The sequence below is a fragment of the Ranitomeya variabilis genome, chromosome 4 (genome assembly GCF_051348905.1).
Source record: "Ranitomeya variabilis isolate aRanVar5 chromosome 4, aRanVar5.hap1, whole genome shotgun sequence".
Classification (NCBI taxonomy): domain Eukaryota; kingdom Metazoa; phylum Chordata; class Amphibia; order Anura; family Dendrobatidae; genus Ranitomeya; species Ranitomeya variabilis.
The window spans coordinates 631466642-631484025 of NC_135235.1; the positions used below are offsets into that span (position 1 = coordinate 631466642).

At 45.8% G+C, this 17384-nt stretch overlaps 1 protein-coding gene across 1 annotated transcript in view; it reads right to left on the reverse strand.

Annotated features, from left to right (window-relative positions):
- LOC143768146 (uncharacterized) overlaps window positions 1–17384 on the reverse strand; it is a 350260-nt gene that overhangs the window by 117650 nt on the left and 215226 nt on the right. The gene's annotated exons all lie outside the window — the stretch shown is intronic.

Sequence of the window (17384 nt, forward strand, 5' to 3'; positions counted from 1 at the left end):
CCAAAGCACACCGCCAGGGCAACGAAGGAGTGGCTTCGTAAGAAGCATTTCAAGGTCCTGGAGTGGCCTAGCCAGTCTCCAGATCTCAACCCTATAGAAAACCTTTGGAGGGAGTTGAAAGTCCGTGTTGCCAAGCGAAAAGCCAAAAACATCACTGCTCTAGAGGAGATCTGCATGGAGGAATGGGCCAACATACCAACAACAGTGTGTGGCAACCTTGTGAAGACTTACAGAAAACGTTTGACCTCTGTCATTGCCAACAAAGGATATATTACAAAGTATTGAGATGAAATTTTGTTTCTGACCAAATACTTATTTTCCACCATAATATGCAAATAAAATGATAAAAAAACAGACAATGTGATTTTCTGGATTTTTTTTTCTCAGTTTGTCTCCCATAGTTGAGGTCTACCTATGATGTAAATTACAGACGCCTCTCATCTTTTTAAGTGGTGGAACTTGCACTATTGCTGACTGACTAAATACTTTTTTGCCCCACTGTACTTACATTCCGGTGTCTGTCCCCCGGCGTTCTGCTTCTCTCCACTGTGTAAGCACCATAGCCGGAAAGCACAGCGGTGACGTCACCGCGTCACCGCTGTGCTCGCTTTCCGGCCGGCAGGCGCTCACAGTGCAGAGAAGCTGAGACGCTGGAGGACAGACACCGGAATGTGAGTATGTACTGTTTGTTTTTTTTACGTTTACGCTGGTAACCAGGGTAAACATCGGGTTACTAAGCGCGGCCCTGCGCTTAGTTACCCGATGTTTACCCTGGTTACAAGCGAACACATCGCTGGATCGCTGTCACACACAACGATCCAGCGATGTCAGCGGGTGATCAAGCGACGAAAGAAAGTTCCAAACGATCTGCTACGACGTACGATTCTCAGCAGGGTCCCTGATCGCTGCTGCGTGTCAGACACTGCGATATCGTAACGATATCGCTAGAACATCACGAATCGTACCGTCGTAGCGATGAAAATGGCTCTTTGTGACGGTACCCTAAGGGCTAATTTTGTGCTTAGCTATTTGTAGCAGATACAATCTGCATTTAGCCTAGGGACAGAGAGAGAGTTACAGGAGCAGGAAGAGTGGCTGAATAAGTCTCCAGTCAGGGATTAGGACTTTTGCAGTCCGGTGCTAAATACGTAGCTGCGGCAGTTGACCACATTTTTATTTTTTGGGTGAAAAAAATTGACTATATTGTCATCCATAGAGTATTAGGTGCTTTGTGGGGCAATTTTGTGTTATATAACACCCAAAAAAAGCCTTGAAACATTTTGCTGTATTCAACTACTCATCCATATATTATAACTGAGCGAGGCCAACAGCGCTGAGGGGGTGGGACTAGCAGCACAGAAACAGGCAGGAAGAGGCAGTGGGGTGACGAGAGGTAGAAGGCGGGCAACTGTTCCGCAGTGCAACAACCCTCCTGAATTTCTCCATCAAAGAGTTAGGTGTTCCCCAGTCTGGGACTTTTTAAAGTTCTTGTGACACTAGTCACTTCTCACGGCTAAGCTGTGAGTCAGAGTGGTCAGGGAGTCCAATATCAGAAGCCAGGAGGGTACGTCATAAACAGAAGGAAGATGTCATGATCCTTTCTGGGGTTTAGTCCTGCCCTTTTCCCGGGCGGATTATGTCAAGGGTTAACTTTGCTTTGCCTCATTCTGGGTCCAGGTTTGCTATTTAGCTCCGATGCATCCTGCTGGCAGTGTCAGCTATAGTTCTGCCTTCGGCGTGTGTACCTGACTCTGGTAAATCTTGATTTGTCCTGTGATCCCTGACTTTCCCTATGTCTGTTGACTCCCTCTGTCTGTCCTTTTCCAGTGTTTCCCTGTAAGTTTGCTTGATTCCCTGGTTTTGACTTGGCTTGCATTCGGACTCGCTTCTGCTTTTTGTTATTGTCTTATCCGCTTCTGACTGTTGCTGATCCCCCTGGCTTGTTTCTGACCACGTGTACTGCTGCGACCTCTGGTACTTCTGCTCCTGACTGTTTTTTGACTTGGCTTGTCTGACCACTCTCTCGCCACTTGGTGGCACCTGTGCTGCTGCTCTGCGGTGCTCGGTGCTACTGTGTGTGTGCAGCCTCACTTCCCTCACCAGCTCCCCTTGGTGGAGGTTGCGCTGTACTGCACTGCAGCAGCATGACAAAAGAGACAAAAGAGTAGTTCGATAATGGTCCAAGGTCAGAGTAGCGGGAGGATAACAGATCAGAGCTGAAGGGGTTAAATAGGCGGATCGTCAGAATGAGGTCCAAGGTCAGGCAACAGATCAAGCATATAGAACTCAAGGCACAGGGAGCAGAAAGCACAATCTCACAAAATGAATGTACGTCTGACAGTGGTCTGGGAGAAGCTGCTCCGTTAAGCAGGCATGGCCATTACCCTGGATAGTGAACACCTGAGACAGCTGACACCTCCCAGTCACCAGACTGGATGGTCATGCTGTCAATCAAAGTACTGACAGCTTCAGCACACCCCTGTACCAGATTGAATGGCCGAGCTGTCAGTAACTGCATCCGGGACACCCTGAGGGGTGGACCAGTGACAGTTCTGAGGAAAAAAAAAAAGGTCATCTCATCTGCTCAGTGCAGATTGTGTAACAATGAGGATGTAGAGGCTGACGAGGAATAGGAGCTGTTGTCTAGAGCAACAGAGGCTAGTACCCACACAAGTTTTTGTCCTGGGGCTGAGGATGGGAATGAAGAGGAAGAGAGGGAGGAGGAGATAGAGAGTCGTCATCATGTTGGAGACAGGGAAGTGCTGGCTGCAGGGACCTTTGCACATATGGCCGACTTTATGTACCAATGCCTTTCCTGTGACCCTTGCGTTACATTCATCTTGGCCAAAAAAAAGAGTACTGGTTGTTCGCCCTGCTAGATCCATGCTAGAAGGAGAACTTTGCATCTCTTCTTCCTCAGGCAGAGAGGTCTTCCAAAATAGTGCTACACCAGAATGCCATTGTAGAAAATATGTTGAAAAAATTTCCATCAGACAATGCTAGCAGCAGGGGACAAGCTTCCTTGCCCAACCAAGGAGGAGAGTTGAGGAAGATACACAGCAGGTACAGCAGAGGCAGGGGTACAATGTCAAAGGCCTGGGCCAATTTAATGACACCCTCCCAGGAGACAGCCCCTGATGACTGGGTATTTTTGACAAGTTGGAATAGGTTTTTAACCCCTTCCCGACCTATGACGCAGTGTATGCATCAAGAAAGTCGGTGACAATCCGACCTGTGACGCAGAGTATGCATCATGGTGGGATCGCGTTCCTGCGGGTCGGGTGAAAGGGTTAACTGAAATTTCACCTGACCCGCAGGAACAGGGGGACTTGTACTTGAGACCAGGGGCTTTGCCCCCCCCCCTCCGTGGCTACGATCCCTCTGGTGACCTGATTGGAGCTAGGGTCCATGTGACGCTATCTCTTCATTGAGATGTGGAGGGGCAGAGTAAACCATGGCTGCCTCGCTGTCCAGCTTCATGCCACCTGTGGAAGCTGAACGGCGAGGTGCCTGCATGCTGCCCTGCCACATACTCACCGCGATCACCGCCGCCAGGTACTCCCCTCTGCTGCCCTCCATTCCCCCCGCCGTCTGCTCCCTTTCCCCTGCCCCGGTGATCACCCCCCTGCTGCTGCCGGCTCCATACGCTGCTACACCTCCTCAGCCCCCCCGCGCCTGACAGCCCCCTCCTGGCCCCGGTGATCACCCCCCCGCCCCAGTGATCACCCCGATCACCTCCTGCCCCCCTGATCACCCCCCTGCCCTGCTGATTTCCCCCCTGCCCTGCTGATCTGCACCCTGCCCCGCTGATCTCCCTGCCCCGATGATCTCCCCCCTGCCCAAGTGATCACCCCTCTGCCCTGCAGATCTGCCCCCTGCCCCACGGATCTGCCCCCCCCCACTGATCACCCTACGCCCTAATGATCTGCCCCCTGCCCCGTTGATCTGCCCCATGCCCCAGTGATCTTCCCCAGCCACACTGCCCTCCCGCCCCAGTTTTGCCATTAGGGTTAGAGTTGGGCTAAAGTGAGTTGGGCTAAAGTTAGGGTTAGGGTTGGGGCTAAAATTAGGCTTAGGTTTGGGGCTAAAGTTAGGGTTGGGATTAGGGGTAGGGTTAGGGGTAGAGTTAGGGTTGGGATTAGGGTTAGGGGTGTGTTGGGGTTAGGGTTGGAGTTAGAATTTGGGGGTTTCCATTGTTTAGGCACATCAGGGGCTCTCCAAACGCGACATGACTTCCCTTCCGAGACCATTCCATCAAAGTCTGCATTCCAAAGCGTCACTACTTCCCTTCCGAGCCCCAATGTGTGCCCAAACAGTGGTTCCCCCCACATATGGGGTACCAGCGTACTCAGGACAAACTGGACAACAACTTTTGGGGTCCAATTTCTCCTGTTACCCTTGTGAAAATAAAAAATTGCGGGCTAAAAACACATTTTTGAGGAAAAAAAATGATTTTTTATTTTCACGGCTCTGCTTTATAAACTTCTGTGAAGCTCTTGGGGGCAAAAAGTGCTCACCACACATCTAGATAAGTTCCTTGGGGGTCTAGTTTCCAAAATGGGGTCATATGTGGGGGGGTTTCTACTGTTTAGGCACATCAGGGGCTCTGCAAACGTAACATGATGCCCGCAGACCATTCCATCAAAGTCTGCATTTCAAAACGTCACTACTTCCCTTCCGAGCCCCGACGTGTGCCCAAACAGTGGTTCCCCCCACATATGGAGTACCAGCCTACTCAGCACAAACTGGACAACAAATTTTGGGGTCCATTTTCTCCTGCTACCCTTGTGAAAATAAAAAATTGCGGGCTAAAAAATAATTTTTGAGGAAACAAAATGTTTTTTTTTTATTTTCACAGCTCTGCGTTATAAACTTCTGTGAAGCACTTGAGGGTTAAAAGTGCTCACCACACATCTAGATAAGTTCCTTGGGGGGGTCTAGTTTCCAAAATGGGGTCACTTGTTGGGGAGCTCCAAAGTTTAGGCACACAGGGGCTCTGCAAACGCGACATGGTCTCCGCTAACGATTGGAGCTAATTTTCCATTCAAAAAGTCAAATGGCACTCCTTCCCTTCCAAGCTTTGCTGTGCGCCCAAAAAGTGGTTTACCCCCGCATATGAGGTATCGGTGTACTCAGGAAAAATTGCCCAACAAATTTTAGGATTCATTTTATCCGGTTGCCCATGTGAAAATGAAAATAATTGAGGCTTAAAGAAAACTTTTGTGAAAAAAAGTACTTTTTAATTTTTAAAGATCAATTTGTGAAGCACCTGAGGGACCAAAGTGCTCATTATGCATCTAGATAAGTTCCTTGGGGTGTCTATTTTCCAAAATGGGGTCACCTGTAGGGGAGCTTCAATGTTTAGGCACACAGGAGCTCTCCAAACGCGACATGGTGTCCGCTAACGATTGGAGCTAATTTTTCATTCAAAAAGGCAACTGGCGCTCCTTCCATTCCGAGCCCTGCCGTGTGCCCAAACAGTGGTTCCTCCCTCCCCCCCCCCCACATATGGGGTTTCAGCGTACTCAGGACAAATTGGACAACAACTTTCTCCTTTTACCCTTGGGAAAATAAAAAAAATGTTGCTAAACGATCATTTTTGTGACTAAAAAGTTAAATGTTCATTCTTTCCTTCCATGTTGCTTCTGCAGCTGTGAAACACCTGAAGGGTTAATAAACTTGAATGTGGTTTTGAGCACCTTGAGGGGTGCAGTTTTTAGAATGGTGTCACTTTTGGGTATTTTCAGCCATATAGACCCCTCAAACTGACTTCAAATGTGAGGTGGTCCCTAAAAAAATGGTTTTGTAAATTTTGTTGTAAAAATGAGAAATCGCTGGTCATCTTTTAACCCTTAACTTCCTAACAAAAAAAATTTGTTTCCAAAATTGTGCTGATGTAAAGTAGACATGTAAGAAATGTTATTTATTAACTATTTTGTGTCACAAATCTCTGTGGTTTAACAGAATAAAAATTCAAAATTGAAAATTGCAAAATTTTCCAAATTTTTGCCAAATTTCCAATTTTTTCACAAATAAATGCAAAAATTATCGACCTAAATTTACCACTAACATGAAGCACAATATGTCATGAAAAAACAACCTTAGAATCGCTAGAATCCGTTGAGGTGTTCCTGAGTTATTACCTCATATGGGACACTGGTCAGAATTGCAAAAAATGGCCAGGTCATTAAGGTCAAAATATGCTGGGTCATGAAGGGGTTAATAAAGATGGTCAAGCAATACCTGGCCGACTAAAGCAGTATACTCCCTAATTCATCTGCAACTTTCAACTATTGGACCTCAAAGCTGGACACCTGGCATGAGCTCTCCCTCTATGCCTTGGAGGTGTTGTGCTGCCCTGCCGATATCGTCTTGCCTGAGCGTGTTTTTAGTGCCTCCGTAGGGTCACAACAGACAGGCGGTTTCGCCTGTCAACAAAGAATGCTGACAGGCTCACTCTCTCTTTTAGTATTCAATATTTGAATGAGGCCCTCTGGTTGTTACCTTCAAAGGTGTATGAATAATAATAATAATAATCTTTATTTATATTACACCAAAATATTCCGCAGTGCTTTACAATTCAACAGTTCATATACAAGTCATAAGTAACAATGTTAAAGATAATACAATAAGTAGAGCAAAATAATGATGACCCTGCTCGTCATAGCTTGCAATCTATAATGAGGTGGGGAGAGACACAAAATACAGGTGTGTATTTATAATGATGGCCCAGCCATATTGAGGGAATGGGGGATAGATAAAGGCTGAGGTAGTCACCAGCCAGTATGTGTGGTACTTTTGGGTGCAATGGAGTTTGATGAATAGTTATTTTCAGATAACTAATGAATCACACACACACACTTCGATTAGGGAACGTGATAGGCCACTCTAAACAAATGTGTTTTGAGGGAGCGTCTAAAACTGTATAAGTTGTGGTTAGTCCTAATTTCTTGGGGTAGAACATTCCAGAATATTGCCATATCTCGGGAGAAGTCTTAAGAGTCAGGAGTGGGAGGTACGGATTAGTGCAGAGGTTAGTCAAAAGTCGCTTGTGAAGCGTAACGAGCGGGTAGGCTGATAAATAGAAATGAGGGAGGAGATGTAGGGGGGTGCCCCACTGTGGAGAGCTTTGTGGGTTAGAACAAGCAGTTTAAATAGGATCCTATTATGAGTGGGCAGCCAGTGCAATGACTGGCACAGAGCGGAGGCGTCCATGTACCGATTAGTCAGATAGACGAGCCTGGATGCTGCATTAAAGATGGACTGGAGAGGGGAAAGTCGAGTGAGGGGAATACCAACTAATAGAGTGTTACAGTACTCAAGGCAGGAGTGGATCAGTGCAACAGTCAGGGTTTTCTGTTATGGTTCCCAATGGCAGGGGAACATCAGAAACATAGAAAAACGGACAAGCTCTCGGGTGATGGAAACTAGAGCTGACCGCGATGCTAAACCTATACACACAACTAATAGTAGCCAGGGAACGTGCCTACGTTTTCGCTAGACGTCTCGCACCAGCCGGAGGACTAACTACCCCTAATAGATGAAACACAGTCCTGGCTTGCCTCCAGAGGAAAATTCCCCACAGGAGATAGTAGCCCCCCACATATAATAACGGTGAGTTAAGGTGAAAAGACAAACGTAGTATGAAAACAGATTTAGCACAGCGAGGCCCACTAACTAGATAGCAGAAGGATACAATAGTGGACTTCGCAGTCAGCTACAAAACCCTATCAAAAACCATCCTGAAATTACCTTAAACTCATGTGCCAACTCATGGCACCGGAGTGGCAATTTCAGCCCACAAGAGCTTCCAGCTGCAGAGAATCACATAACTGCAAACTGGACAAAACATACAAAAATAGACTAAGGACAGAAATGTCCAACTTAGCTGGTCAGCAGACTGGGAGCAGGTACATGCAACAGAAAGACTCTGGTTACATTGATGGCCGGCATTGGAATGACTGAGGAACAAGGCTAAATAGGAAACTCCCACATCCTGATAGAAACAGGTGAAAAGCTCACAAGACACCAGTACCACAAGCGACCACTGGGGGAGCCAAATAACCGAATCACAACAGTACCCCCCCCCCTTAATTAGGGGGCACCGAACCCTCACAAGAACCACCAGGGCGATCTGGATGAGCCCTATGAAAGGCACGGACCAAATCAGAGGCATGAACATCTGAAGCTGAAACCCAAGAATTATCCTCCTGACCGTAGCCCTTCCACTTAACCAGATATTGAAGTCTCCGTCTGGAAACACGGGAGTCCAAGATTTTCTCCACCACGTACTCCAATTCACCCTCAACCAGCACAGGAGCAGGAGGCTCAACAGAAGGCACAACTGGCACCTCATACCTCCGCAATAACGACCGATGGAAAACATTATGGATAGCAAAGGATGCTGGGAGGTCCAAACGAAAAGACACAGGGTTAAGAATTTCCAAAATCCTATAAGGACCGATGAACCGAGGCTTAAACTTAGGAGAAGAGACCCTCATAGGGACAAAACGGGAAGACAACCACACCAAGTCCCCAACACGAAGACGAGGACCAACACGACGATGGCGATTAGCAAAATGCTGAGTCCTCTCCTGGGACAACTTTAAATTGTCCACCACCTGACCCCAAATACGATGCAACCTGTCCACCATAGTATCCACTCCAGGACAATCCGAAGATTCCACCTGACCAGATGAAAAACGAGGATGGAACCCCGAATTGCAAAAGAAAGGGGAAACCAAAGTGGCAGAACTGGCCCGATTATTAAGGGCAAACTCTGCCAACGGCAAAAAGGTGACCCAGTCATCCTGATCAGCAGACACAAAACACCTCAAATAAGTCTCCAAGGTCTGATTAGTACGCTCCGTCTGGCCATTCGTCTGAGGATGAAATGCAGACGAAAAAGACAAATCAATGCCCATCCTGGCACAAAACGCCCGCCAAAATCTGGACACAAACTGAGATCCCCTGTCAGAAACTATATTCTCCGGGATACCATGCAACCGAACCACATTCTGAAAAAACAGAGGCACCAACTCAGATGAGGAAGGCAACTTGGGCAAAGGTACCAAATGAACCATCTTAGAAAAACGGTCACACACCACCCAGATGACAGACATTTTCTGAGAAACAGGGAGATCAGAAATAAAATCCATAGAGATGTATGTCCAAGGCCTCTTAGGAATAGGCAAGGACAACAACAATCCACTAGCCCGAGAACAACAAGGTTTGGCCCGAGCACAAACATCACAAGACTGCACAAAAGTACGCACGTCCCGAGACAGGGAAGGCCACCAGAAAGACCTAGCCACCAAATCCCTGGTACCAAAAATTCCCGGATGACCTGCCAACGCAGAAGAATGAACCTCCGAGATGACTCTACTGGTCCACTCATCCGGCACAAACAATCTACCAGGCGGACAACGATCAGGCCGATCCGCCTGAAACTCTTGTAAAGCACGTCGCAGGTCAGGGGAGACAGCAGACAATATCACCCCATCCTTAAGGATACCCGTAGGTTTGGAATCACCAGTGAAATCAGGTTCAAAACTCCTAGAAAGGGCATCAGCCTTCACATTTTTAGAACCTGGCAGATACGAGACCACAAAATTAAACCGAGAGAAAAACAACGACCAGCGCGCCTGTCTAGGATTCAGACGTCTGGCCGACTCAAGATAAATCAAATTCTTGTGATCAGTCAAGACCACCACCTGATGTCTAGCACCCTCAAGCCAATGACGCCACTCCTCGAATGCCCATTTCATCGCCAAAAGCTCCCGATTAACAACATCATAGTTTCGCTCGGCGGGCGAAAATTTTCGAGAAAAGAACGCACAAGGTCTCATCACTGAACCATCTGAACTTTTCTGTGACAAAACCGCCCCCGCTCCAATCTCGGAAGCATCAACTTCCACCTGAAAAGGAAGTGAAACATCAGGCTGGCGCAACACAGGGGCAGAAGAAAAGCGGCGCTTAAGCTCTCGAAAGGCCTCCAGAGCAGCAGGAGACCAATCGGCAACATCAGCACCTTTTTTAGTCAAATCAGTCAAAGGCTTGACCACGCTAGAAAAACCAGTTATGAATCGACGATAAAAATTAGCAAAGCCCAAAAATTTCTGAAGGCTCTTAAGAGAAGTCGGCTGCGTCCAGTCACAAATTGCCCGAACCTTAACAGGATCCATCTCAATAGAAGAAGGGGAAAAAATGTACCCCAGAAAAGAAATCTTCTGAACCCCAAAAACACACTTTGCACCCTTTACAAACAGAGAATTGGTCCGCAAAACCTGAAAAACCTTCCTAACCTGTTGAACATGAGACTCCCAGTCATCCGAAAAAATCAAAACATCATCCAGATACACAACCATGAATTTATCCAGATATTCACGGAAAATATTGTGCATAAAAGACTGAAAGACCGAAGGGGCATTTGACAAACCAAAAGGCATTACCAAATACTCAAAATGGCCCTCGGGCGTATTAAATGCGGTTTTCCACTCATCCCCCTGCTTAATTCGCACCAAATTATACGCACCGCGAAGATCAATCTTAGAGAACCACTTAGCTCCCTTAATGCGAGCAAATAAATCTGTCAGCAATGGCAAAGGATACTGATATTTGACTGTGATCTTATTTAAGAGTCTATAATCAATACAAGGTCTCAAAGAACCATCTCTTTTGGCTACAAAAAAGAACCCTGCTCCTAAAGGAGACGAAGAAGGACGAATATGTCCTTTTTCCAAGGACTCCCTAATATACTCTCACATAGCAGCATGTTCAGGTACAGACAGATTGAATAAACGACCCTTAGGAAATTTACTGCCAGGAATCAAATCTATGGCGCAATCACAATCTCTGTGAGGGGGAAGAGAATTAAGAGTAGACTCCTCAAAAACATCACAATAATCAGACAAAAAAGCCGGGATCTCAGAGGGAATAGATGAAGCAATGGAAACCAAAGGTGCGCCCCCATGATTTCCCTGACATCCCCAGCTTAGTACAGACATTGTTTTCCAGTCAAGGACTGGGTTATGGGTTTGCAACCATGGCAATCCCAGCACTAATACATCATGTAGATTAAACAACACAAGGAAGCGAATCACCTCCTGATGGTCTGGAGTCATACGCATAGTCACTTGTGTCCAATATTGTGGTTTATTACTAGCCAATGGTGTAGAATCAATACCCTTTAAAGGTATAGGGACTTCCAGAGGCTCTAGATCAAACCCACAGCGCCTGGCAAAGGACCAATCCATAACACTCAAAGCGGCACCAGAATCCACATAAGCATCCGCGACAATAGAAGATAACGAACAAATTAAAGTCACAGACAAAATAAACTTGGACTGCAAAGTGCCAATAGCAGAGGATTTAGCAACTTTGTTTGTTCGTTTTGAGCATGCTGATATAACATGAGTTGAATTCCCACAATAGAAGCACAACTTATTTTTGCGCCTATAATTCTGTCGTTCGCTTCTGGACAGAAAACTATCACATTGCATACTCTCTGGTACCCTCTCAGAAGACACCGCCAAATGGTGCACAGGTTTGCGTTCCCGTAAACGCCGATCAATCTGAATAGCCATTGTCATGGACTCATTCAGACCCGTAGGCGTAGGAAACCCCACCATGACGTCTTTTACGGCATCAGAGAGACCTTCTCTGAAATTTGCCGCCAGAGCGCACTCATTCCACTGAGTAAGCACAGACCATTTTCGAAATTTTTGGCAATATATTTCGGCTTCATCTTGCCCCTGAGAGAGGGCTATCAAGGCCTTTTCAGCCTGTATCTCTAAATTAGGTTCCTCATAAAGCAACCCTAAGGCCAGAAAAAACGCATCCACATTGAGCAACGCAGGATCCCCTGGCGCCAATGAAAATGCCCAATTTTGAGGGTCACCCCGCAATAATGAAATCACTATTTTAACCTGCTGTGCAGGATCTCCAGCAGAGTGAGATCTCAGAGAAAGAAACAATTTACAATTGTATTTAAAATTCAGAAAACAAGATCGATCTCCGGAGAAAAACTCTGGTAAAGGAATTTTAGGTTCAGACCGAGGAGCATGTATAACAAAATCTTGTATATTCTGAACTTTAGCAGCAAGATTATTCAAATTTGTAGCCAGACTCTGGAGATCCATATTTCAACAGATAAAATCTGAGCCATTCAGGGGTTAAGAGGAGAGGAAAGCAGGAGACTGCAATTAGAGCTGGAGTGCAACTTCAGAGAAAAAAAAAAAATTCCACACAGTTCCTTTTTCTCTCCTGCTTCAGCCCATAGATTAAACATGTAGGCCGGCCATACTGTTATGGTTCCCAATGGCAGGGGAACATCAGAAACATAGAAAAACGGACAAGCTCTCGGGTGATGGAAACTAGAGCTGACCGCGATGCTAAACCTATACACACAACTAATAGTAGCCAGGGAACGTGCCTACGTTTTCGCTAGACGTCTCGCACCAGCCGGAGGACTAACTACCCCTAATAGATGAAACACAGTCCTGGCTTGCCTCCAGAGGAAAATTCCCCACAGGAGATAGTAGCCCCCCACATATAATAACGGTGAGTTAAGGTGAAAAGACAAACGTAGTATGAAAACAGATTTAGCACAGCGAGGCCCACTAACTAGATAGCAGAAGGATACAATAGTGGACTTCGCAGTCAGCTACAAAACCCTATCAAAAACCATCCTGAAATTACCTTAAACTCATGTGCCAACTCATGGCACCGGAGTGGCAATTTCAGCCCACAAGAGCTTCCAGCTGCAGAGAATCACATAACTGCAAACTGGACAAAACATACAAAAATAGACTAAGGACAGAAATGTCCAACTTAGCTGGTCAGCAGACTGGGAGCAGGTACATGCAACAGAAAGACTCTGATTACATTGATGGCCGGCATTGGAATGACTGAGGAACAAGGCTAAATAGGAAACTCCCACATCCTGATAGAAACAGGTGAAAAGCTCACAAGACACCAGTACCACAAGCGACCACTGGGGGAGCCAAATAACCGAATCACAACAGTTTTCGTTGTTTCCATGGTGAGAAAGTGGCGGATTCTAGAGATGATCTTTAGGTGCAAGCGACAAGAGCAGGCAAGAGATTATATATGGGAGGTGAAGGAGAGATTGGTGTCATACATAACACCCAGACAGCGCGCCTGCTGCCTAGGCATTATTATGGTGCCACACCACAGAGAGGGAGTTGTCAGATTTAGGGAGGTCAGTAGATGGCAGGAGTAGAAGAAATTCAGTTTTGGATACGTTGAGTTTGAGATATAGCGTGGACATGATGTTGGATACTGCGGACTGACAGTCACTGGTGTTCTGCAGTACACCAGGGGTAAGGTCATGGGATGACATCCATAGTTGCGTGTCATCAGCATAAAGATGGTACTGAAAGCCAAATCTGCTGATGGTCTGTCCAATTGGGGCCGTATACAGAGAGAAGAGAAGAGGGCCAAGGACTGAGTCCTAAGGGACCCCAACAGTGAGAGGAAGAGGAAAAGAAGTGTAGCCAGGATAAAGCAGTGCCCTTAATGCCTAGTGATTGGAGCATAGAGAGTAGAAGATGGTGGTCAACAGTGTCAAAAGCTGCAGAGAGGTCAAGAAGAATGAGCAGAGAGTGGTCACAGTTATGTTTTGCTGTCAGAAAGTCATTGGTCACTTTGATGAATGCAATTTCTGTAGAATGTAGGGGGCCGAAGCCAGACTGAGATGGATCTAGGAGAGAGTGAGTGGAGAGGTAACAGGTAAGGTGGGAATAGACCAGGCACTCCAAAAGTTTAAAGATGAAGGGGAGATTGGAGACTAGTCTGTAGTTATTTGTGCAGGATGGGTCGAGAGAGGGTTTTTTAAATAATGGAGTAATGATCGAGTGTTTGAAGGAGAAGGGGAAAATACCAGAAGAAAAGGAGAGATTAAAGATTTTATTTAGGTGAGTAGTGATGACTGAAGAGAGAGGCTGTAAGAGTTGGGACGGGAAAGGGGTCAGTAGTGCATGTAGTAGGAGAACATTGTAGACTTCTTCTGTGATGGGATCAAATGTGGAGAGTGAGCCAGAGGAGATGTGGGGAGGGGTGGGAGTCAAGGCACCGGTGGCTGGGAGACGATTTCCTGACAGATATTCTCTATTTTCTCTGTAAAGTGGGAGGCCAGGTCATCAGCTCAGATGTCTGCGATAGTGGCTTGTGTTTTTGGACTGAGGAGGGAGTGAAAAGTGTCGAAAAGTTTTTTGGGGGTTTTTGAACAGTGAGGAGATCAGGGTGGTGTAATAGGTCTGTTTAGCAAGGTGAAGGGCAGAGTTGTAGGTCATTAATATAAATTTGTAGTGGATGAAGTTTTCTAGTTTGCGAGTATTCCTCCATAGGCTTTCGGCACGCCTAGAGCATCGCTGGAGAAATCTAGTTTGCGACGTGAGCCAGGGCCGTTTTACTGTGTGTTTAAGAGATTCTGAGGGTGAGGGGCGCTACTTGGTCCAGGATACTTCTGAGTGTGTCATTGTAGTGGTGTAAAGCCAAATCAGGACAGGAGAAAGAGGAGATTGGGGACAGTGATGAGTGTAGGGAGTCTGTAAGTGTATGAGGGTTAACGGCTTGTAGATTTCTGAATGTATGGTAGGTAGGAGTGTGCTTGTGTGGATGAGGATTTTTGAGCGTGAAGGAGAAAATGTTGTGGTCAGAGAGGGGAAGATATGAGTTATCTAGGTAGAAGATTGAACAGAGCCGGACAAAGACCAGATCAAGGGTGTTGCTATCTTTTTGTAACTCAGAGGTTGAGATCTGTGTGAGACCAAGAGAAGTAGTTAAAGATAGAAGCTGGAATGCAGATGGGGAAGTGGGGTTGTTGATGTCTCACAGGATAAGGGTTGGCAATTCTGAGTACATGAAGTGCGGCAGCCAGGCAGAAAAATGGTCAAGGAGCTAGGTGGGTTAGCCTAGGGGATGGTATATGACCACTACTCTGAGGGAAAGGGAATGGAAGAGCCTGATGGATTGGACTTCAAAAGAAGGGAATGAGAGTGATGGAACTGAAGGGATGACCAGGAAAGTGCACAGTGGGGACTGGAGCATGCCTACTCTACCACTAAGTCTGTTTGCCAGTCTATGGCAATGGGAGAAAAGTAAGCTGCCATGAGAAGTAGCTGCATTGGAGACTGTGTTAGAATCCTGAATGCAGGTTTCAGTGAGGGCCAACAGATTAAGCGAGTTGTTCAGAAAGTAGTTGTGCAGGAAAGGAAGCTTATTGCATACAGACCGTGGATTCCAGAGTGCACAATTAAAAAAGGGAGATGAAGGAGTACAGTTAATGTTGATAAGGTTTCAGTGTGAGGTGGGGGAGGGGTTGAAGTTGGGGAATGGTGGACCAGGGTTGGGGGAGATATCCCCTGAAATAAGTAGCAGTAGGAAGAGAAAGAGGAAGTAGTTCTTGGATTTGTGACATGGTTTTATGTTTGATCTGTTTGGGCAAGATGGAGTGAGATTTTTCAGGAAGGCGAAGAGCTTGGGAGCTGTACGTGGGAGAGGCAAGTAGTGAGAGGCGGATGTGGATGAATGGTGATGGAGGGGGGGTGGGGCGGTGGATGTGGATGGCAAGGGCACGACCCTTATAATATTTTCCTGGCTTTGCACTTTGTGCAAAGCCTTTGAGTGTAGGAGTACAGAAACTTCCATGGAAGTCTTCGAACAGAGGCTGGACAGACAACTGTCTGGGATGATTTAGTGAATCCTGCTTTGAGCAGGGGGTTGGACCAGATGACCCAGGAGGTCCCTTCCAACTCTACCATTCTATGAACTACACTTTAAAAATATTTGAATGAGGCCCGCCAGTTGTTGCCTTGTAGGGTCTGTGAATGACTGGATGACCCTCCTTAAAAAAATTTCCTGGCTTTACACTTTCTGCAAAGCCTTTGAGTGTAGAAGTACATCAACTACACTTTCAAAATATTTATGTTCAAATTTTTCTGGATTCCATTAGTCATCCATACAGTTTAATGTGGTTATTGTTACATTACAGTGGTATGTAAAACTAAAAAACAGCATTGAATTTTTTTTCATGATTCAGTTATTCACCCATAGAGTATTACATGCTTTGTGGTACATTTCTATGGTATGTAATACTGCAAAAAGAGCGTTACATTTTTTTTCTGGATTCAATTACTCACCTGTAGAGTATCAGGTGATTTATGTTAAATTTCTGTGGTTTATAAAACTCCAAATAAGCGTTGAAAAAGTTATCTGGATTCAATTAGTCCTTCATACAGTATTAGGTGCTTTCTGATAATTTTGGGGGGTATATAAGACTCCAGAAAGGTGTGTAAAAATGTGTCTGTATTCAATTAGTCATCCATATAGTATTTGGTGCTTTCTGTGACATTTTGGTGGATATAAGATTCAGCAAAAGCGTTTAAAAATTGGTCTGGATACAATTAGTCATCCATACAGCATTATGTGCTCTGGGGTACATTTCTGTGGTATATAAGACTCTAAAATAGCATTTAAAAATTTTTTTATATTCCATTACTCATCCATAGAGTATTACGTGCTTTCTGTTACATTTCAGTGGTATATAATACTCAAAAAAAATGTTGAAAATTTTTCTGAACTGAATTAGTAATTCATACAGTGTAACATGCTTAGTGGCTAGCAAGGCAACAAAGATGGCAGAATCCTGCGAGACTCCCAAGGAAGAGACCAGAGGAATATTGGAGACAGATCATGCTGCTCAACAGCTGAGGTAGCTGTAGTCTCTGGTCCAGAACCGGCCGCTTTCCAGAACCACCAAGGCTCGAACCCAGGCCACAGCCTTCACTGCTGGGGTTCTTGTGGACTGCAGACAGGAGAGCCAGGATCCAGCAACTAGTGAGCGAACTGCGGGGCCTAGGCAGGTCGGAAGAGAGAAGGAGGTGAGCCAGGATCAGGGCTGGAGAAATGCTAGTGGACACCCTAGTCACAATGTACCGTCAGTTGGCATCTTGGGGCGGTGAGGGGGCATCTGGGATCGGGGCTCCAGGAAGCAGGTGGAGGCAGTCCCCCAGCCTCCCGAGGAAGGAGAAGAAGAAGCAGACACCTAAAGTGGATTACTGTATTACCCTGCTTATAATTTTTTCCTGACTTTGCACTTTCTGCAACGCGTTTGTGAGTATAGGAGTACATCAACTACACTTTCAAAATATTTACAGTCAAAAAAAATTTCTGGAATATCAAAATTTTTAAAATGTAATTCTTTCTCTTTTTCTTGTAAGAGTCATAACTCAGTTTGTTAGTTTTTTTGTGGTCAAGTTGTAGTTTTTAATTCATTACAAAAAATTTGCTGGAAAACAGGAAAACAAATTCCAAGTGTTGCAAAGTGTTGACAAAATTACCCAATTCTGCCATTTTTTGGG